This window comes from Opisthocomus hoazin, chromosome 24 (assembly GCF_030867145.1).
Source record: "Opisthocomus hoazin isolate bOpiHoa1 chromosome 24, bOpiHoa1.hap1, whole genome shotgun sequence".
Classification (NCBI taxonomy): Eukaryota; Metazoa; Chordata; class Aves; order Opisthocomiformes; family Opisthocomidae; genus Opisthocomus; species Opisthocomus hoazin.
In genome coordinates this window covers 6,654,159-6,675,439 of record NC_134437.1, presented here as the reverse complement: position 1 = coordinate 6,675,439, position 21,281 = coordinate 6,654,159, and the positions used below count along the sequence as shown (strand labels likewise).

The 21,281-nt window shown below is 47.8% G+C and overlaps 1 protein-coding gene across 5 annotated transcripts in view; it reads right to left on the bottom strand.

Moving 5' to 3' along the window:
• The window catches only part of ZBTB44 (zinc finger and BTB domain containing 44), a 42,493-nt gene extending 24,444 nt beyond the window's left edge, over positions 1 to 18,049 (bottom strand). For 4 of the 5 annotated variants that reach the window (XR_012766119.1, XM_075442394.1, XM_075442397.1 and 1 more), the window contains exon 1: positions 16,501 to 16,701. The gene's annotated coding sequence lies outside the window, so the exon portion shown is untranslated. Of the gene's footprint in view, positions 1 to 16,500; positions 16,702 to 17,976 lie in introns of those variants that run through there. The other variant, XM_075442396.1, reaches the window with a different exon arrangement.
• Between the last annotated feature and the right edge of the window lie 3,232 nt (positions 18,050 to 21,281).

Genomic DNA, 21,281 nt, shown 5'->3' with positions numbered 1-21,281 from the left:
TAAGTCGCTTCTGTAAAAGGACCTTCCCCCTCATCGCACGGACACCACCATTCAAACAAGTGGCTCCTGCCCAGGCTGCAGGGCGGACAGAGGGCGTAAGCAGACGCGTGCTGTTTTCAGAAAAATCCAAAGGGCTGGGCTGAGGAGGGGGAACAATATCAGTTCTTTACAGTTAACGAGGTCGTAAAAACGTCAAATGTTTTTAGGAGGTAATTTAAACAATATGAAAATATTTGCCACGTGAAAAGATGAGCACACTAAAGCTCAGCCAGGTTATTAAATGGTTCCATTCTCTTTGCTGATCTTTTAGTGGCATTGGGCATTTTTATAGCCGCACTAAGTCACGGTGACAAAAGAGAGCATAAAGGGCTGCAACCCCACAACTTCACCTCAAGCCTAACAGCTCTGGATCATCATTTCAAAAAGATATTTTGTCATGTCTTATTGCTGATTATTAGAGGGTCCATGACAGCAGTTGCTAAGACCATAAGGTACAGGGGGCTACATTCGGGAGCGATTAAAGAACCATAAACTAAAACTAAATATAAAGGGTAGCTTGGGAGTGTTTGGGGTGGGGAGATCAAGGTACGGTAAGTAGTAAGTGGGTTGGAGCTGGAAAAGTTGTTCTTCATCCTGGAGCCACAAACCATCGGTGATTCTCCAAGCAGGGACTGGGGTTGGTAGAGAAGAAATGGTGGCTTGCTTTTCCTTCCCAGCTGCCGGCGGCAGGGCTCGTCCTCCCCACAATCCCCACCTACACGCTCACGCCCCGGCCCACAATACATTAGGGTATTTCAAAGTTCGAGAGAAACACGGTGAAATTGAAAGACACCTTCAGAAGTTTTAGAAATATTCTCAGCGGGACGCTTCAGCCCGCAGCAGAGCTGTGTTTAACTCTGCCGCAGGCACTCACCGTTCCGGAGCACGGTTTCTCTGTGCATTCCCACACTGGAAACGTGCGGGGATTCACCACCTTGGCACAGCACGGACCCCTGGACAAGGTGAGAATTCCAATGCGAGCACTTCAAGACCTCCAGGGCGAGGAGAATTTTCTCCACTATCAGCCAAAAGCAGTCTGAAGGTCAATGCTACCAAAGACTTCGTGCAATTCATTTGAAAATCAGTGGTTTTATTTTTTTAATCCTACAAGCATTAACATAGACCTGACCTGTAGTTTAAAGCAACTTAGCTCATTCTTACTGTTTCAAGGCTACTGAAAATCAAGTTTTAGCAACAGTTACCAATTCACTTACACTGTTTTGGGACAACGATTAAACACATGTCAAGTTTCTGTTTAGAAACAGTAAACATGTGAAAGTGTGAATGGAAATATAGCAGATTTGAAAACTACTGTTTATGTGACCTGCCTGCTTCCATGCAGCCAAAAGTTAGCTTCTTGTGCACCTCCTGGCTAATGTTATGGCTCAAATCACTGGTTTTGAAACATGGTGCCTATAATAATCTTGTTTTTTCCTTTGGAAGAGTCAGCGAATCAAACTCACAGAGCTGTTCGCGCTCAGTTTCTCGCTTACCTACATCATTTTACAACAGAAGTGAGTAAGTTTAACACCACAAAACTACCATCCCACCTTTAACCTCTGTGTCCTGACCCGTGGCCACCGTGAAAACACTAACTTTTCTGAATACTAAAACTAACAGACTTCAGATATGTAAATTCCACGTTGGTTTTAGCGTCCAAAATGCTTAGGAAATTCCCAGCCTTGTGCTCACCCACTCTTCAGTTCATTCAAGCAGGAGGCCATGGTGTAAATCAGAACACTAAAGGTATCTTTATGGAAATAACCCAGACCGCTCCTTGGGTGCTGGTTACCGCACCATCCCATGAACCGCGGCAGCAGCCCAGGCACAGAAAACTCTTGTGAGGGGACAAACGTGTGACCTGGAAAGTCCTCAAATGGCTGAGCTACAAATGACATACGGCTACACCCTTAGCAGAAATATTCGTAAGATAACGTAACTTCAACAACACACCTCATCTCGTATTATTCCTTCAGCAGATAATAACCAGCTGCTCTGAGACAGAGGAACAAAAACCCACTTTATCTCTGTCAGCATCTCACTGTGCTACGTAGGCACCAGCACCCCTTGCTCCCTCAAACTAACCAGATAATATAATTAAGTTCATCATTGAATTAGAACAACTGCTTTTAGTGTGTACTTCACTTCAAGATTGCCATTTCTGTTTCAGACTTGAAACGCTTGTGTATCTAAACACGCATCTGTTTCCCCCAACAGCAGCTGGCCTAATAAAAGGTACCATCTCCCACTACAAATCCTGCCCCGCTTCGCTTGACAAAACTGCTGGCTGGAGCTTCCAAGCTGTTCTCATCTTAAACGAATCGACAGCGCTTTCTACACTTCGTTTAAAACCGTATTTTAAGTCAGGTCGGCAAACCTCGTTTGAACCCAGCCCACCGCTGCCAAGCCTGACGGTGTGTGAAAAAGAGAAGGCAAACAGGAGGTTTCTGTGCTCAAAATTACGTCAATGTGCAGTATTCACTTCGGCGTACTGGAATCTGCGGAATGCAAACCTGTAACCTTTAGCTGCAGTGGGTGATTGGGCCAGGGAAATGAAGCATCCAGAGAAGCACGCGGTGTTTCAGAACTTCAGTTTCCTCTGGGACAGAACACTTCAAACTCCACACGCACAAAGGAGCCAGTGTTAAGTTAGCTACTTCACAAACACCGTTAAACAGATGCTGAGGAGCAGTCTATAAACGGAGGCTGAGGTGTTACTACACCCCGCAAAAAACAGCAGAGCATTCAGTAACGGGGCCGAGCCGGTCCTCGGTCTCTGGGTTCGGGAAGCAGATTTTTATTCTCCAAACCACTGCCACAGAACCGCCCCCAGACGCTGAAATGGCTCCCGCATCCCTTTCCTCCCAGCTTCACCGAAGAGGACAGTTTCCAGGCATTTTCTGTTTCAAGGAGTTTGTTTGTAGGGGACTTTTGTTCCCGGACAGGGCTCTCGAGCTGCAGGTTGGACAGTCCTGTGTGAAGACCTCTGTCTATCGAGGAAAAAACTGCAAGGTAAGTAACTCTGGAGAACTCCGCTTGGGAGCGTTAATGGCAGAGCAATTTCACCTGGCAAGCTGAAGACTTGAAAGACTACAATCCATCTATTTATTGTTAGCAGTAATAGCCCCTTTCACAGCAGAAGGCATATAAAAGAGTGTGTTGTGCTTTTCCTATGTACTCCAGAAGCATCGTATTTGATAAGATAAGGCCGTTTATTTTGTAAAAATGGGGGGTTTGGAACACCACTTCTGACAAGTTCACGTGGCAGAGCTTTGGAGGCCATTGACTCCATCTACCATCCGTAAAAAGCATGTGTTAGCTTCTTTGTACTCACACACAAGCTTGTATCTATGTTCACCACTTAATTTTTTTTCTTTTTTTTTTTTTGAAAGAGCACTTTCCACAGATGCTGCAGTGGCAAACCGCTTCACAAGCAGCCACCTCCTCCTCGGAAAAATTCCTGGCAAAGAGGCTTTCCAAAACACCATCTTCCTAAACCAGAAGCTGCTGCAGAGGGGTGGCAGGCAGTATTTCAGAACCAGAATGGAGCTTCAGAGGGGCAGATGAAAACACAGTCACTAAGCAGCTTTGGTTCACATGTGTAAGTGCCCAGAAACAATGCTAACTGATCCAGGTGTGCGGAAATAGCCTACATAATCGTCAGATGAAAGATGAATTCTATGCACCCAGGCCTCTAACTGTTTAACCCTTGTGGAAATTGCTTTGTGGCAATAAGCTCCCCTCTCCAATCTTAAATAAATTGATAAGCATCTAGCTAAGTTCCTCACGAGCTCTCTAAGAGCTGAGGTTTACAAAGCCGATGCACCGAGGCTGCAACGCTTCACAAAAAATTGCTGAAAACAATCTGTACGTCTGGAAACCCTGAGCTGCGACAGCATCCACGATAACTTTACTTGCTTGGGATCAACCAAGGTAAACCTCTACAGCACAGGAAACAGCAACAGGTGTGACAGCACACGGTAGTTCTCATAATTACTCAGGAACAAGGCACAGAGTGTCATCCTCCTGTTTCATATTCCTTACACGTGTCTTAAGTTTCCCCAGAATTAAACCCTACAATAATAGAAAGCAAAAGCTTTTAACAGTAACGTGCCACGAGAAGAAAGATGATGTGTGAGGGCACGGCAAAGTCCTAGCTCGCAGTTACAGCACTGACTCACACTATCATTGCTATTGAAAACATTAATCTTTAATGTGGATAGGAAAAGAACGACTCAGATCTCGGATGATGGAAAAGTGGATTTGCATGACTCAAATCTGGGAGGAGCAGTTTAATTCTCAGAGCTGGTAAAAGCATTGAGACAAGTAGTGGGGTGCCAAAACCAGCAATTTATTCCACAAAATGGTTTTATTGTAAATTGAGATGGTAGGTCAGCTGCAACAGAATAGTTCTGAAAGGATAAAATTAGAAAACATTTACACATACATTTTATGGGAAAGTTCAGGGTGTAGTCTTCGCAGTCACAACCGACTTCTTTCCCCTCAGAGCAGAATGAGGACTATCTCAAACCAGTCTGCACGCTGGAGCTTCAGCTGAGTGTGGAACTTAGGGGGAGCTGATAGCCCTCCTCTTCAAGACGCCGTGGCTCCCAGCCACTTACCTCCCCTGCAACTTCTCTTTCAAGACCCAGGTACTGCTGTTGGCAACTGTGCCTTAATTGTTGCATTTTTCTTTTGTTTGGGTGTTTTGTTTAAACAAGTTAATCTAATTAACTTATTGAAATGTATTCCCACACAAAAGACAGCAAAAGATTCACCTATTCCGGCTTTCAGTTTTAACTATTAATAGCATCAAGGTGTAAGCTTTGGTCAGAAACCAACGCTGCTGCTTAATGCACCGAACTCGAGCTCTCCACATGCTGCCACACGTGGTTTACTCAGTGGTGAGGAAACTGATAGGCACCAGGCACGAGGCCAACGAAAGAGCTCCCATTTCTGTGCAAATTCCTAAAAACAGTTACAAAATTTCTCAGCTCTCTCCTGAGCTTTTCTCATGAGGAGCCCACGGCCTGCTCACCACAGCCGTTCTCTCACGCTCGTTCATCACCTTGAAGGCGGTTCCACAGCTCCGGCTGAACAGAGCGCGCTCCTGGGCAGCACTCTGAAAACTCCAGCAGCCCCGTCCCTCAACTGCCACCGCCCTCCCGGCACGCGGGGCGAGAAACACGTCCACTTAGCGCGGCTGTCTGGACTCAGAGCTGATCTGAGCAGAGCTGAAGGGGCCTGCGAGAGAAGCCAAAGTATCTTGTTAGAGACCCTGGCAGCAACATCCCGCCCAATCTCCGCTGCGAGGCAGGACAGGGAAAGGCACTGTTTTTCCGACACACTTCCACACGTTCCTGTTACCTGACTGCAGCTTTGTTGGCCAAAAGACGGGCAGTACCTTAGCATGCTCTTCTATCTCCTCCTCGGTTTTGCAGATTTCTTTTTTTTTTAACACCACGGATATTGAACACAAACAGCACAATATCTGCTGTTCAAGCAACACAGACCAAGAATACATCATAAAGATTTGCTTAGTTCTAAACATCTCGGCTGTACTGGTTCTAAACTATAAAGCTCTAAGTAAAAAGCGCGCAGATTCCAGACCAAGAAGGCCAGAGTCTTCCTCACGCTACGAGATTGCCTCAGCACGTAAAAGCAGGATGTTTGCTGGATATGTGAAAAAAGCAACATCTATCGTAATGGAAAAGAGGGGAACACATCTACTACTTTTATTTCAGAACATTAAAACCAACATAAAACATATCACAGTGCTGTAGTTCTTGTACCACGAGATCATAACAAAGAAAAAGCTGTCAACCGTTAGTTAAACCGTCACTAGTTTTCAGGAGACGCTGTTTCCACACAATGTGAAGCGCAACGTGTCTTAGGAATTTTTGTTTTGTTTTCCCGATTAGTCATTCGCATGGAAATGAAGAAGTCAGATGTAAACACTCAGCAGCCGTGTTCTGACAGCGTGGCAGGAGATACTCAATAAAGAGAGCTTAGGTGCGGGCTGATAGGAAGAAGTATCACAGCCAGAGAGGAGCCGACGTCAGAGCCCAGCACCGAGCAGAGGGCATGGGAATGCGCGCACCCAAACCAAGCTGGATCTGTCGATAACAGTGCCTCCAAAAACCTCCAAAAACTTCCCAGTGACGGAACAGAACAAGGCACGGAACTTACCAATCTGGGCCGACATCTTCCAGCGTCTCCTTTGCAGGCTGTATCTGTTGGAAAGCCCCAAGCACGTCCTGGAAGTCAGAAAAGAGCTCTTCCAAGCCCTGCATCTGGCAGAATTAAGAAGTCATCTGCCTGACCACAATAGATTACAGATGCCAAGGCCGCGCTCACTAACTTCACCAGCAGCCACATCCTTGCAGCAGACTCTCGTGCAGCTCTGGCTTGTCATTTCCTCGTGAAAGTGACACTTCTAGATTTATTCTTGTCCCTTATCATCCTGTATATATGGCCCACAGGAAGCGGCCGGCCTGCAAGACTTTCTTCTGACTGATCTCAAATTGGCACGAGAACTTAATCCTACTGCAAACCTTTCTTTTTAATTGCTGTTGCAGGAACTGCACACCACTTGTGAGAGACAAATGAGAGTTTTGGTCTCTGCAGCTGACCAGCTCACAGCTGTCATGAGGCAGCTCCATAGCAGATAACCAATACACAGATAAATCGGGAAATTATTAACTGTGGAAGCATCACAGAGCTGGGATTCAAGTCATACACAGTAAAATTTAGCCTGCTAAATAGTCTCCTTGGCTTCTGGGCAGTGAAAAGTAGTCTGCACAGCACTGTAAATGGCCATGGCCAACAGCAGACCCCTCTGACTGACGGGAGAAGCTGAGAGCTGACAACAGCTTGTAAGCAAAAAAAGCTTGGGAACCACTGACAGACCATGGAGAGCCCTGTACGTAAGCACTGAGTGCGCTGGATTAATACAGCGAGAAGATTAAAGCATAGCTACAACTCGTAGTCTAGATAAAACTTGAAGATTAAAGATCACGTTGTAGGTGTGTGAAACACGTTACCACTCCTTTCATTAGAAGTCAATCTGAAAATGCTTCCATTAGACACTGCTGTGATTACGAACATGCAAACAGATATTTTAATTCTCAAGGAAAAGGTGCTAGCGTACCAGGAGAGGAGGCAGGACTGCTCAAAGTTTGTCTCAGTTTGTGGTACACACCTGCCAGAAAGCTTGGCCCCACTGACACTGTGTTAATTTCATTTCTCAAATATTATAATGCAGAAGCTCTGATTATTTGCAAATATAGAGAAGTCTTCATCTCTCAAAGGTACATCATTACAGGTGTTTGTACACAACTGCAGAAATCTGGCTAAATAAAAACCACCTGAACAAAAGTAGAACCAAGAATAAGGAAATGAACAGAAAATGGGACAGCACCTGCGTTTACTGAAGCTGAAGTACATCCAACTGATAATGTATTTTTTCAGAAAAAGAGGAATGCCACATACGATGAGAACTTCATTAAAATGTTTGAATAACATGACATATAGAGTCATTAGTGAAAACAAAGCGATGAATAGACAACCTGCAGCTAAGGAGCCGGCTGAAAAGAAGTCATTCGCGTACTGGAAATCACAGGTTAAAGAATTTGCCGGTGAAGTGCCATCAGGACTTGTTTTAGCAATGATCTCCGAGTGTTTCCGTAGAGACACTGGCTCAAAAAAGCCTCATGAAAAGGTTAAGATGTATCGGCAGCACGACGCATAAAAACACATGGCGGAGAACTGGAGCCCCAGGAACACAATGAAACTCAGGGGAAATCCAACAGTTTGAAATTAAAACCTCGACATTATATACCAGGGAGCTAGTAACAGACTTGATCTATAATCTGGAAGCTAATTAGTTAAAAGTGACTAAAAGATCTCCACACTATTAAATCAAACTGAACAGCTAACTGTAAGGCCCACAGAACAACCAGACTCATTTAATACCTCATTTTTTGTCAGGTATTTGTTCATATCTACTTTAACATCCTGAAAGATCCTCAAGTGGGGTTTTTTGGTGTGTTTTTCTCCTCTGTGCAGCTCCTCCTTAATGCATCTGTGAAGTAAACTACGCTTAGATCTCTTCGGAGCATCTGACTTAACCAGATGACGTTTCAGCTAGAAACATGTACTAGCTCGAACTGATAGGGCATACATTAAGTGCACTGATCAGCAAGACAGCTCTTAATCTCAGCATCCAATTAAAAGAAGAGATCACACTTCTCAGGGCCGTACAGTAGTGCGTGCCCTATGTAAATTGTCGATCTGACGCCACTGACTGCTTTTACGCAACAGCCAGAAGACAAGATGCTTCTTGAAACCATTTACAGATACATGAAGACGAGAGACGTCATTTTCTTAAAAGACTCTGCGCCTTTCTACATAACTGAGGTTCACTGGCTCCAGCAAATTCCACGTTTCACACAACAACTGAACTCTTAAATAAGATTTTTCTGGGGAGAATTTAAAACAGTAACTTCACTCCATTCTGGTGTGGAACGTGCAAAGAGCTTCAGGAGCGCAGTCAGGTACAATATTCTGGCTACTCTATGCCTAACAACATGCAAGAAACTCCACACATTTTCATAGCTCGTATTTCCACACCCCACCCCCCCCAAGTCTTGTTTTCCCTAACCATGAGAGAGATTTTTAAGTTTTGGTGTGATCACTTGAAGTCACTCCTTCGGAGAAGAGAAAGTTACCGTTCACTGCTTCAAAGGACCCAGATTGAACTTCTTGCCTTTTTGAAGCTGCAGCACCAAGTATAAACTTTACGTGCCTAATATAGCTTTCACATGGTTGAATAAGCAAACTAGATAAATGCCACTTTCCCCAGCCTCCAGCACTTTGAACTTTTCATTGTAGGAATCTCACATTAGTGTTCCATATAACACATAAAAGCAAATTTTCTGAGAGTACTTAAAACTGAGGCTCATTTAACAGTACGAGCAGTAACTGTTAAAAGGTCTTGTTCTATACAGAGTTACATTACTTCTCATAATAAAAAATAATGTGCAAACTTCTCTAGATAGAAACTATCGAGATATTTCACAACGGATTCACTGCCGTGCAATTTCTGGTTTTCACCAGTTCTCCAAAAAAGCACACGACCAAACTACTACACTGCTAGTTTAACAGTGGTTTGCCCCGAAAGGGCACGCTAGAGATGCCTGTGCCATTAACATACCAGCAAACCTCTGCTTGCCTTTTTTTTTTTTAACTAGAATAAAAGCAACAAGTGAATTCACAGTTCTCTTCATATCCTCAGGTAGGCAAGCACCACAGAACGTAATCAGATTACACTGAATGGACTGATGTGGTGCATCCCTGAGGCACGCATTCAAATTCAACCACTCTTTCCATGACAGCGTTCATGCATAATTTTTATGAGATCTTAACACCTTCTTTACACTTTCGCCCCGTGCAAAGTCAGGCCAAATTTTTCCCAGATTTCTCAGTGTACAAAAGCCATTACACCAGCGTTTCGCACTCTGTGTAATAAAAAGTGAGGCTTCTGTTTTAAAGCCTTTGGTCTTTAACAGCAGTACAAACGAACAACACAAAACTAAACAAAAAAACCCAACACTCACAGACATTGAACATTCAATTCTTCCAAGTACTGCAAATTGCCAAAAAATACCCATGAAGTACTTTTATTTGTCATGTGGCAGAAACTTTCTAGTTTAACTCCAGAAAGCTATTTTTTCTTGTTTTACCACAGCTAGCCATAGCATTTCAGCCTTCACTTTCAGCAGCTCTACAAGTGTACCAACATTTATGAAAAATACACATCAAAAAGACTATTGAAGCCAGCCTGCCAAATCAGTAGCAAAGGCAAAAATCTCTAAGCCCTTTTTGGTGGTATCACGTGAAAGGAACGTCAAGAAAAATGGCATGGTTTTTGTATCTCTGTACCAAAATATTCCAATATGGTTCAAGATTTTCTTGGTAGCACTACCGCATCAGATCCATGAAAGAGTGAAGAGGAGGAAAAAAAAAAAACCAACCATCAAACAACAAGAAAACCCATGTGTTTTTCTTCACACATGTGTACACCTATTTACAGAACAGGGTCAGGTCCTACCACACGTCTTTGAAGAGAGAAGAGGGCACATGCCTCGTGTTTTCAGACAGAAGAGGGTCAATTTCAGAGAACACTGTAACTGATGGCATGGTGAAAACCACTCTTGGAAAAGAAGTTCTTTCTTCATTTCCTCCAAGACTAAACCAGTGCCTAACTGGGTGCGTTACGCCCCCGAGAGCTGCCAACCACCACCAAACTTCGGCGGCTGAAGAATCCCTCCTCTCCGCCATCACCCCCGGGCTGTGCCTCCCACCTTACCACACGCGAGGCTTCAATTATTGTCGCTTGGAAATGACAAATCTGTCTCCTGATTTTACAGAAACAAATGCCTGTGACTGCATATCACAATCGCTAGGTTTGTGACAGCCAAAGTTGGCTCGTTGCTGGTTTTTACTAGTTCGGCACAAAGCTTACCTGTCAACCAGTTTGTTGTTTGAAGTATTCAGGTTTATTAGAAAAAGTGACAGCTTTCCTTCTCTCACTTTTATTTCAGATTAGCAAGGAAGTGTTGCACCTTACTGCAATCCACGTTAGCTACATTAAATGAACTCTTCTGAAGTCCAATGCAAATCTTAAATCTCCCTGAAGCACTCTAGCCCCATTAACGCCCGAAGTGCTGGAAGCCCGCGCTGACAAGCACCACCGCGGAAAAACCTGTGTAAAGAGCAAAGGGGAGAGATCAAGGCGAAGTCACACGTCGCGCCCAATCTGCAGAGGCGAAAAGGCATCGCTAATCCAGACAGCGTGGACCGCGGCCAGCTAGTCAAGGTGTCACAGACACATAAACAAGCAGCCACCTTTTGAACGGAAGCGCCTGTAAAGAATCCTGAACGTGTCGAAGCAAGGCAGGAATGCGGTTGTGTCATCAGCCTTTTAGCACTGTGCGTACCCTTTATTTTCCTAATGACTCATTTATGCAGATAAACTTCAATGCCTAAAAGGAGTTCTTCTTGGCCCTGAGAACTGAAAATCCTTGCATTTATCCACAAATCACTTTATCAGGTGAGCACCAACTACGCAGGCTTTCTAACTTTCTTTCCTTGTATGGCCAAACCTGGACCTGCGGAACCACATCCATGGTTCATGCTGGGAATAGGGAAAGTTGGGGGCGGGGTGGGGGGTTAAGCCTTTAGCATCTTTACTAACATTTCACAGAAAAATCCTGAAGTAGGTCTTTCCTAACAGGGGCATTTATCCACTTAAAAAAACCCAACATGCTGAAAGAGAACTGCAGAAACTGTCAGATGTGCAGAGCTCCAACACTCTGTACACACCTGCCCCTAACGCGAGACCAAGTTGCCCCTTAACCCACCAGTTATTGCCAAACCCACCAGTGATTTCTCGGGCTCTCGAGTCTCCGCAAGACATGGCATCTTCACGCTTCCAAAACCTTCCGAAAGACTTAACTCTGTCAAGTACCCACCATAACTGCAGCTTTTTCCACAAAGCACTCTTGGTAATATCCAAATACAAAATGCCATATCAACTACCATCTATAGCTAGATTTACAAGTTAAGATCTTCTCCAGTATCTGTAACTACAATTACTATGTTCATTTGTACTTCTGAATATAAAACATAACACTATGAACATTTTACTATGTGTAATCACATGTCAGCTACAAAGTGTCCCTTCACTAGAAAGTCTCTCTTAATGCTCTGAAAAAAACTGCCTTTGTTCAGCCTTCTTCTGTAAAGCAAGCAAATAAATGTGGTCAGATCACCCCAAAACAATACAGCAGAGCTCAAAAAAAAGTAATGTATAACAACAGCCTCCGCAAACAGATGTACTAAATAGACTGGGACAACACAGCTTGGAAAAGAAAAGAAAACCCCAAAGAGAGGAAACTGAGAACACAGAGATCTATAAAACTGCAAACGAGGTGCTGATTGGAAAAAGATTCTTTCTTCTTTCTCATACTACAGAAACTAGGAAGCATTCCATGAGATTACCATTCATCGGGTTTAAAACAAACAAAAAAAAACCCCAAACCCAGGAATTATTCTTGCACACACTGTGGGATTCATCGCACGGTAGAAGCTACGGGTACAAACTGTTCAAAAGGTCCGGGCAAATCCACAGGCGACGGGTCCAACACGACCTAAACGTGACTGTCAGCACACACCCTCTGGCTGGGGCCTCCTCCAAACCCGTCACCGGCGGCAGACGCGCGGAGCGGTGATTACCGCGCTCTCCGTGTACGCTCTCCCGCTTTCCCCCAACGATTTACTTCTGGCCGCTGTCACCGGCCACATGCTGAGCTCCACGCGCATCTTGCAGTCCTTATTATCCCATCTCTCACCTACTCCGATAAACCTGCTCACGTGAAATAATTATTTCCCCAGCTCTAAATTGGAGTGTATTAAAAACATGCTATCTACAAATAATGCACAGCTAAAGTCACTTCCTTAACTTGATTAAACGGAATGTAAGAATTAAATGAAACGCCGAGCCTTTACAACTCCTCTCTCCCCATCCGTACGCGCCAATGCCATTTTATCAGGTTTCCAGTTCGCTTCCTACCACCACCATTTCATTTAGGCACCTTGTCCAAAGCAGTACCAGACATTTGTTTTCATCCAGTGAAACCATTAGAGGAATCAATTTCATCTCCAAGGCAAGTTAAGAGTAATGGACTCCCATGTTTACTCAGCAATAAGTACACAACTATTTAATTAGATCTATATGCGAGAAACTGCATCTTTTGAGGCACAGCAGCAGCCACAAAGAGTGAGGCGGTTCAACGTCTCACGTAAATCAGCGTTTTCAGTATTTTCTTTTCTGTTTGTCACTGCTGAAATGCTAACCACCTACTTCCATATCGAAACGCTGTTACAGGTAGAGGCACATTTCCCACCCAGTTTTGTTCCTGCTATCTTACACGACAGCTTTCTCCAAAGCAACAAGCAATTAAGCTGCTGCCCCTTTTCAGCCACACGCGATTCCCAGACTGATGTCATATTTCGAGCGACAGACTGCGAACGCGCTCTGCAACCGCAGCATTTAATTCAGAAGTCGGCACTCGACACGTTGAAGTATTTGGAATTCCTGAAGTCTGCCTGTCTGCGCGGTTGCATAATTTCAGCAGGGATAATCTACTTGTAACCGGGCGAGACAGAAGAATGTCAACAGACGATCCCTTCTACGTCAAGGGACATCTCCCTCCTCGTCACGTGCCAGCAAGAGCATCACTGCTTTGTCACAGTGTGACTTTCTTCTTGTTTAAGCTAGTGGATCACAATGCCTAAAAGGCGTGAAGTTACACCCATCACCAGACCTTCTCGCAGGAATATCCTCGAATGCTCTCAGAGCCCACTGAAAAAGCGGTTTGCCAGATGTAACAGGCAACGCCACCGAAACGCTAGGTGCGAAGCAACCGACACAGGGCAAAGCACCCAGGACCTTCTCCTTCTCAGCGACAAGCCACACAAACACCGTTCGCCTCACAGCACGGGCATCACACCCCCATTCACAAGGAGGACATAAACATTAAAAAAATCTCCTTCAAGCAAGGCACAGGACACAACCAAAAATAGCGTTCGGGCGCTTGCTCAGCTTCACACAGAGGGGAAGCCGTAGTCGCCTTTGATCCTCTTAGCAAACAGCTGACCAGACCCTCCTAGCAGCTCACATTTACTACGGACACCACAGAACGAAACCACCCCTTTTAAAAGTTGCCAGAGCTTGTGATTAACCTCCTGTTGCAACAAACATGGCAAGGATTCAGTTTCACTCGCTGGCTACTTCTCTTATGTATTATTGAAGATATAAAGACACTCCCCCCGCTCCAAGCCTCACAGTCACAAGAAGAGGAATTCTCTCGCCCTGTAAACAAAACCAGCGTGAAACTTTCTGTGTGGGAAAGCGAGCCCGATCCTCCCTCCTGACAAGTCAGCATCCGCGCAACATCCACCTGGGGAGACTGAAGTAGGGCTGGAAATTCCCTTCCCCTGGAAAGGGACTGCTTGGCGTGTTCGCACCAATTAAAGTTTCGGATTAAAACCAGCTGTTTAAATAGAAGCAGTCCCCAGGGAGAGACACTCACAGCACTGTAACTGGTTTCGGGTCTAAACAGCTTGACATCAATGGAGGCATTTATACTGGTAGAGCTGTGTCTAGGCTAGCAGGTTAACACTTGTTCGGCTCCATCTCCTTACACAGATGCACTTAAACCCAGGCAAGGTCTCCAGGTGCATCACACCTCGGATCTGCGTTACACGTAGACGTCAAGCTGCAGTAAGAGACCTCAATGGCAGAAGAAAAGCACACTGCATTCAAAATTCCCTAAAAGACTCTCGGACGCCGGCCTGTCATCCATCGTTCCCGCTCGGTGTCACCTAGCAGGGCCTGCAGAGCAGTGCCGCAGGCGTGCCCCGCACACGGTAAACAGCACATCATCCAGTCTGCAAAAACACACACCTAGAAGCCGGGGATCAACTCAGGAGGTGAACTGGGCGACCACCACCTAAATAAGAGCCAAGTGTACTAGACACCCCAAGGATAAACGAAATAAATATTCAAAAAGGGGTAAAGGAAAAGCCTCGCGTCAGGCAGACGCACAGACAGAATGCAGGGGCAAACATGTAAGTGGGAAACCCAAGAAATTCTCCACGTGGGTGGAGACCTCACGCAAGGAAAATAATGCAAGCAGGAGACTTCTAGAAGCATGCAGAACAAATCCTGGGCTGGACAAATTATGTATGTGACTGGAAAACAGGAACCGAATGTATTTCAGACCCGTGGTTTCCAGCTTGGGATCTGCAGATACCTAGGAAGTACAGAGAGTACTTCTTTTTACTCCAGCGGACTGCTGGGCAAAGAAAAACCAAAAGTCAATGCAAAAAAACCAAGGCAGGCTTAACCTGACTGTATCATGCTGCAGTCTCAGCAGGGAATGTGAAGAACAAGGGTTGAAAGCCTCAGTCGTGAAAGATGTTAACAGGCAGCCACGAAGCGCAGCCAAGAAGAGATAAGAAATGGGTAAGAACGGGTGACCTCTCTGGCACGTGTAGCCAGGAAGCACCGGGGGCAGGCACCGAAACAGCTGCCGCTGGGTGTCTGTGGGAACATGCAAGGCACGAAAGGACAACCAGTGGAAAGCTTCTCCCTGCAAGGGTGTAGGAGAAATGGCTGCCTGCCTCCCCAAGGCTACCGGTGAAACGCTGCCCGCGCCTTTCCCCATGTGCACGAGCGCGCCCAAGGCGGGATGCGCTGGCTTTCGGACGGCAGTCAGCGGGATAAGCCCCGTGCCTGCACATACACGTGGGAGGAGACAGACCCTCCCTCACCAGTGGGCAGAATCACACAAGGTTTGGGGCTGGAAGGGACCTCTGTGGGTCATCTAGTCCAACGCCCCTGCACAAACAGGAGACGGGCTGGGAAGAGGGGAAGAGTCGTCCCTCGGGCTTTGCTGGAAGGTATCTGCATATCTATTCGGGTGGAAAAAAAAAACAACTAACAACTTAACAGCTTTTTGTAGACAGGAAGAAGCCTCCTGGGGTGTAGGTATTTAACAGGCCGCGGCGGTCAAGCACGGAGGGATTCCCCAGCATACCTGTGTGTGGAAAGCAGCACAGCAGATTTCGGAAGGCAGCGGTACCCTGGCTCCGTGTGTATGAAAGGAGGCAACAGGCTCTTGGCAAGCAAACAGCAGACTGTACCCCCCCAGCATCTGTCAATGTTTACGTTTGGATATAGGAAAATAACCCCGCATGCATGGAAGGGGAGCAGAGAAACACGATCTTGGCAGATGAGCTGTACGATACCCTCACCGTGCGCGGACACGGGCGCAAGCAGAGGCGGCACGGCAGACCCTGGCAGATGGGCAGCAAAGAATATGCGGAAAGGGCTGCGGCAGGGGATGAAAATACCAAAAAAAAAACCCCAAACCCCCCAGAAAAACAACAACAAAGGGACAGCAAGCTTCGCCTCCCAGCTAGCGGGAATCCCTCTCCTCCTCCCACCAGGCTGCGGGGGAAGAGGGAGGCAGCAGGTACCCCGCCGGGATGCGGGCAGGGCACAGCTCCCCCCCCCCAAAAAAAAATAAAGAAACCACATTTTGTGCTTTGCCGAGTGCACCCACGGGCACAGACACGGACACCACCCCCCCCCGCCGTGGGGTGGGCGAGGCGCAGCCGGGCAAGCCCCGGGCACGGGAAACACGCGGCGACGGGGGGGGGAGGGGGGTAGAGGGGGACGGACCCGGGGGTGCAGCAGGCAAAGCCCTCCCCCGGGGTGGGCGCCGTCCCCCGCCCCCGAGGGGAACCAAGGGCCGCCGCGCCTCCGGCCCGCCCCTCCCGCCGCCTCAGGCCCGGCCGCGCTCCCCGCTCCCCACCCCCCCTCCCAGTTACCTGCGCTCGGCTGGGCCCGGCGTTGGCGGGAGGCCGAGCCCCCTTATCTGGGGCCGCGCCGGGGCCGCGCCTGGGCCATGTCGGCGGACCGGGAGGCGGCGGAGGAGGAGGGGAAGGAGGAGGAGGAAGAGGCCGCCGCCGCCTCCCCCTCAGGCGGTCGGAGCTCCCGCGCGCCGCGCCGCGCCGCCCGGCCGGGCACTTTGTTTGTGTCCCACAATGCACCGCGGCGGCGGCGGCGGGGCGGCGGCGGCGGCGCGGGAGCGGGGCGCATGCGCGGTGCGGGGCGGCGGGACCGGCCCGGCCCGGGCACCCCGCGGCGGGGTCGGGGCGTTCCGGGGTGCGCGGGGTCCTAGCGCGTACCCCCCGCCCCGGGGCGGGCATCCCGCGGCGTGGGTACCCCCGGGGGGCTCGGCACCGCGAAACACCGTGCGTCTGCCCTCACCGGGCACCCCCGGCGCCCAGGATCCCGCAAACCGCCCCCCGCTTTGCGTCCGTCCCGCCCCAGTTTGGGATTAGCGAGTCCCCAGTTAATGCGCCCCGATAATTCGGTCCAGACCTGCGCTCACCGGGGGCGAGCGCGGCGTAATTTAACGGGGTGAGCGCGACCGCTGCCTCCGCCGCTTGTTCTACAGCGGTTTGGGGGGTTTTAGTTTTTGTTTTTTCTGTTTTTTTTTTTAAATTATTTTTTTGTTTATTTTTTCCTTTTTGTTTGTTTGTTTTGGGTTTTTTTTGTTTATTTTGGTTTTTTCTTTTTTATTTTTTTCTTTTTTTTGGTTTATTTTGGGTTTTTTTAAATTATTTTCTGGGTTTGAGTTTTTCCTTTTTTTGTTTTTTTTTCATTTTTTTTGGTTTATTTTGTGTTTTTTTAATTTTTTCTTGGTTTATTTTGGGTTTTTTTCCTTTGGGTTTTTTTTAATTTTTTTTTTGTTTATTTTGGGTGTTTTTCTTTTTTTTGGTTTATTTTGGTTTTTTTCTTTTTTTTGGTTTATTTTGGGTTTTTTATTTTTTTTGGATTTTTTCTTTTTTTTGGTTTATTTTGGGTTTTTTCTTTTTTTTGGTTTATTTTGGGTTTTTTATTTTTTTTGGATTTTTTCTTTTTTTTGGTTTATTTTGGTTTTTTCTTTTTTTTGGTTTATCTTGGGTGTTTTTCTTTTTTTTGGTTTATTTTGGGGTTTTGGGGGTTTTTTTTGGTTTATTTTGGTTTTTTTTTGGTTTTCTTTGGTTTATTTTGGGTTTTTTTCTTTTTTTTTTGGTTTATTTTGGTTTTTTTCTTTTGGTTTTTTTCATTATTTTTTTGTTTATTTTGGGCTTTTTTCCCCTCACAATAACCTCTCGGTGAATGGCAGCAGGAAGCAGATTGAAAGGCCCCGGTCCAAAAACGTTAATCATCAGTAAAAAAAATATAAAACCGGCCTTTGGAAAACACCACACTGATCTGTCGGGGGGAAAAAACACACACAAAAAAAAAAAACCCACCGAGGCCAAACTGTCACAAAAAGCCCTGGGACCACCGGAGACGATTCCTTGCAAAACTGGGGACGAGGGCCAGAGCCCCGGCGACCTGCAGGGTCGGGACCCTCTGCTGCTTTCATCCTCCTTTCGCCTCCTCTGACATCGTTTGTCCTCTTTTGCGACCCACTCCGGAGCAAAGTGGGAGTAAAAGGGCGAAACTCCAGCTTGAATCAGACGTAATTTAGTGTATTTAGTCCGGTGTCATTTAGTCTGGTGGAAGATGTGCCTGCTCATGGCAGGGGGGTTGGAACCAGATGATCTTGAAGGTCCCTCCCAACCCGAGCCATTCTATGATTCTATAATTTGCGAGGCGGGGAGGGTTGAGGAAGAAACCTGGGCTGCCCTCCCTCGCCTTCGAAACGCTGCTCCAAAAAGCATGGAGCTGGGCGAGGGGGAGTTCGGAGGCGAAACCGTTGCGGAGCCGACGCCGGCTCCTGAAGGCGCTGGATTTGCTGCGCCATTTCTCGCTGACTCCGTCGACGTGGGCGTCGCGGGTTGTGGAATTGCTTCGAAATGCCGATTTCTAACAATTTCCTGAGCAGACCTCCAGGTCAGCGCGGCGGAGGCGCGTGGTCGTCGCCGTGGGTTGTCGCGCGTGCTTGCGCCCTGCTTGAGACTTGCTCCGAGCGGGACACGGGCTTTGCACGGGGGGGAAACGCGGACCAAACAGCCCGAATTCACGTCTGGAAGGCGGTAAAATTCAGCGTGGTCTTCAGCGTGGTCTGCGTCCTTGCCGTGCGTCAGCGAAATAACCAAATCCCTCCAAGCAGGGCATTTAAACAAACGGCCTTGAAACCTGCGACGCGTGGCCTGGAAATAAGCCATAAAACCACATAGTTTAATAATAAAATATTAAAATATAAAAACAAGAAATAAGCCATAAAACCAAACACCGCCTGGACCTTCTTTTTAAGGAATTAATTCACTACCAGGTAAACACCCCGGGAACAAAGCACGGCGCCGGCGTCAGGGCTGCGGGTACCCGGCCGGGATGCCCGGGCTTCCTCCGGAGCGGAGCTGGGATTCTCGGCCGATGCAAATCAGCGGACGGAGGTTGGGTTTGCCTCCGGATCCCGATGGGAAAGCGAGCTGCCTTGCGGACGGCGACGTTCACAAGGCAGGGAGCTGGCCCACACATGCGCGTTGATTTCCCCTGGAAAAACCGCCGTGACTTCAGCGACTCAAACCCTGCTAAGAAAAAAAGCCCTTTATTTCATTTCTTCCTCTTTATCCTTCTCTCTTATGACCTCCCGCGATGGCACAGCCGGCTCCCGGCCGCCATCTCTGCGTGGCTCGTTAGGTTTCCAATTAACGGCGGGGCGTTTGGATGCAGGAAGCCCATAGGTTTGGGATATGGAGCACTCTGAGCACGTCAGCCTCCCCACCCTGACTCCGATAGGAATTTCTCCTCACTCGAGCAGAAGAGGCTATTTTCTTAATAACCATTTATTAGCCCTCGATACCTGAAGAGGTTCTCCAAGCGGTTCCCAGAGCCGTGTCGTTTGCTGGAGTAAATCAGGGAGGGTGCCGTAGTGATTTACGCCTGCTCGGGTTTCCTAAGCTACCGGGTCGTCCTTTATTACTGTTTGCTTCTTCTGCAGAGTTGGAGTTTCTCAGTGAGAGGCGTTGCGATGAGTTGCCGAGATACTGACTCCCGGTGTTTTCCCAGCCAGCGGATTTGCTCTTCTGCACATTTTACAACATGGTGAGCTCGATTCGTGGACGCAGATGGAGAAACACTGACGTAAACCCTGAGTAATTTGGTGGCAAATCTGCTCTGTGCATCTGCTGCACCTTTGTGGGGACATGCAGGGACCCCAGGAGCCCCTTGGCTGAACTGGCTGGAATTTGATGGGTATAAAACACCGGTGGGAAAACGAGAACGAAGCATGGAGGAGGACTCCTAGCCTCCACCTCCAGCTTTGAAATGGGATGCAAACGGCCCGGAGCCGGTGATGCTTTGCATCGCCTTCGGGGCTCGCTGCCAGCAGCTGCTGCGAGGAAGAGGGTCCCGTCTGCAGCGCGATGGCTGCGGCTGGAGGCTGCAAGGTCCCCCCTTTGTCTGTCTGCAGGGAAATCGTGGTTTCCCAGCCACACAGAAGACACCCAGCTGCATCCCCCGTGTCCACCCCCGGCGTCTGATCCTTCGCTTTAATCCTTGAATCTCGCCCTTGCTTACCCCATTCGAGCAACCTGAGCGTGCGATTCCTGGCTGGAGGCTGGTTTACCCTCTTCCCGCAGCCTCTGGGCTACGTTTCCCTTCGCTTCAGCAGCTCCTGGAGCAGCTCCCGTGCTGTTAGGAGCCTGCTTTCCTGCTCCTGGCAGCACACATCCATCAACACCCAAAGCAAGCAACACCTTCGCTGCGCAGCCTTCCTCTCCTCTCCCTGACCTCGGCACCTCCGGAGGGAAAAAAACCTCTTTGCTCCCACCCTCGAGGACTCGCTGCCTACTCCTTAATTTACCGTCGGTGTGCAGGAGCCGTCTCCTCTCCGTTCTCCTGCCTGCTGCGGTCTCTGGCGCTCAGTTAATTTGCTTTAGCTCAATGCTGCAGACTCATTGGCAACCCCTGATTTACTCCTGGCACCGGGAGGATTTGGGGTTTACGTCCTCTCCAGACCCAGGAATGCTTTGCCGGTTCCTCAGCGAGTGCAGTCCCAGGGCTTCAAGCATCCTGGCCGCTGGGAGAGGAGGCTGAAGGAGGCGGTTTAGGAGAGGAGCCCGTTTTCTAGATGCTCTGAATTGCAACGGACCTTCTGAAATGCCATTGCTCAGGAGCTCCCGGAATCAGAACGCTTGCTTGCGAGACTGAAGATGGAGTTAACAGGTAGCTGGGTGGAGAAAGAGGGATCTAAAAGAGCAGAGGGGTTGTAAGACCGGGATGGATGAGCTGATCAGAGGAGAACAGCGGAAAAGGGACATTAATGGTCCTAGGACATGTCAAGAAGGATGTTTCCCTCAGGAGTAAGGAAGGATTTGTGGCTGGAACAGCAGGTGCTGGTGTGACCTTGCTGGGACACTGTGGCCACTTCTGTCTGGGGACAATAAATTCAGATTCATGCAGTCTCCAGCAGCAGCAGGAGGATGTTTTACGAGCTGATCCTACAGAGCTTGGCTTCCCGAGTTTAGCAAAATGAGGATGAAAGAGGACACAACTCCTGCCTGCAAACACAGGTGAGGGGAAATACAAACCAAGGAGAGAGAAAAGCTGTTAAAGAGCAGCGTTAGCACAAGGACAAGGGGCAGCAAACATCCCAGAATAACTTGGG